The sequence below is a fragment of the Alosa alosa genome, unplaced genomic scaffold (assembly GCF_017589495.1).
Source record: "Alosa alosa isolate M-15738 ecotype Scorff River unplaced genomic scaffold, AALO_Geno_1.1 AALO_1.0_unplaced_967, whole genome shotgun sequence".
NCBI classification, from domain to species: Eukaryota; Metazoa; Chordata; class Actinopteri; order Clupeiformes; family Clupeidae; genus Alosa; species Alosa alosa.
The window spans coordinates 4,334-5,956 of NW_025963168.1; the positions used below are offsets into that span (position 1 = coordinate 4,334).

At 43.3% G+C, this 1,623-nt stretch overlaps 3 non-coding genes across 3 annotated transcripts; all 3 read right to left on the reverse strand.

The window, feature by feature from the left end:
• Positions 1-374: 374 nt before the first annotated feature.
• Positions 375-467, reverse strand: trnai-uau. The gene is given in 2 exon segments: positions 375-410; positions 430-467. It is a non-coding gene; the product is annotated as a tRNA-Ile (tRNA).
• Positions 468-592: 125 nt separating this feature from the next.
• trnai-uau lies at positions 593-685 on the reverse strand. The gene is given in 2 exon segments: positions 593-628; positions 648-685. It is a non-coding gene; the product is annotated as a tRNA-Ile (tRNA).
• Positions 686-1,275: 590 nt separating this feature from the next.
• trnai-uau lies at positions 1,276-1,368 on the reverse strand. The gene is given in 2 exon segments: positions 1,276-1,311; positions 1,331-1,368. It is a non-coding gene; the product is annotated as a tRNA-Ile (tRNA).
• Positions 1,369-1,623: the final 255 nt, after the last annotated feature.

Below are 1,623 nucleotides of genomic sequence, written 5' to 3' on the forward strand. Positions count from 1 at the left end.
CAGGCATGCCAAACAAGCATACACAAAAGTTTCAAGAGTGGGGGATGGAGTAAAATATGGAGACAAATTGAAGTGTGATTTATTTTCGCGGAACGGATGTACAGGACTGAGCGGCGGTCATATTTTGTACCGCTATGCGGTACATCTAGTTTCTTAAAGAGTAGATGCTCCAGGTGAGGCTCGAACTCACAACCTCGGCATTGCTCTGCAGGAACTGTCTTATAAGTACCGCGCGCTAACCGATTGCGCCATGGGAAGTGTGTAGTAATACAGACAGAACAGAGGAGTCATTCAACACTATTGTCTATAAATTCGGGGTCCGTTGAAGATGCGCTGAATATGTCAGGAGCCAAAGTCATTTCTTAAAGAGTAGATGCTCCAGGTGAGGCTCGAACTCACAACCTCGGCATTGCTCTGGAGGAACTGTCTTATAAGTACCGCGCGCTAACCGATTGCGCCACTGGAGCCATGGGGAGCTTGTAGTAATGCAGACAGAACAGAGGAGTCATTCAGCACTATTTTCTACAAATTCTGGTTTCATTGAAGATGAGCTGAATATGTCAGGAGCCAAAGTAATTTCTTAAAGAGAAGATGCTCCAGGTGAGGCTCGAACTCACAACCTCGGCATTGCTCTGCAGGAACTGTCTTATAAGTACCGCGGGCTAACCGATTGCGCCACTGGAGCCATGGGGAGTGTAGTAATACAGACAGAACAGAGGAATCACTCAGCACTATTTTCTACAAATTCTGGTTTCATTGAAGATGAGGTGAATATCTCAGGAGCCTAAGTAATTTCTTAAAGACTAGATGTTCCAGGTGAGACTCGAACTTACAACCTCGGCATTGCTCTGCAGGAAGTGTCTCATAAGTAGCCCGCCCTAAGCGATTGCACCACTGTAGCCATAGCGACTGTGTAGTAATACAGAAAGATCAGAGGAATCATTCAGCACTATTTTCTACAAATTCTGGTTTCATTGAAGATGAGGTGAATATGTCAGGAGCCAAAGAAATTTCTTAAAGAGTAGATGCTCCAGGTGAGGCTCGAACTCACAACCTCGGCATTGCTCTGCAGGAACTGTCTTATAAGTACCCTGGCGCTAACCCGATTTGCACCACTGGGCCATAAAGAATGTGTAGTAATACAGACAGAACAGAGGAGTCATTCAGTATTTTCAACACTATAATGAATCATTCAGCACTATTTTCTACAAATTCTGGTTTCATTGAAGATGAGGTGAATATGTCAGGAGCCAAAGTAATTTCTTAAAGAGTAGATGCTCCAGGTGAGGCTCGAACTCACAACCTCGGCATTGCTCTGCAGGAACTGTCTTATAAGTACCGCGCGCTAACCGATTGCGCCACTGGAGCCATGGCGAGTATGTAGTAATACAGACAGAACAGAGGAATCATTCAGCACTATTTTCTACAAATTGTGGTTTCATTGAAGATGAGGTGAATATGTCAGGAGCCAAAGTAATTATGACCGCCGGCCATAGCGGCAGTCATATAGGTTTAGTCATTTTTTTTTTCTTTTTCTTTTTTTTTATTTATTTATTTATTTATTTATTTATTTTTTCTTTTTCGCATGCCCAAATTTCCGTCAATGATTCCCGGGACACTGAA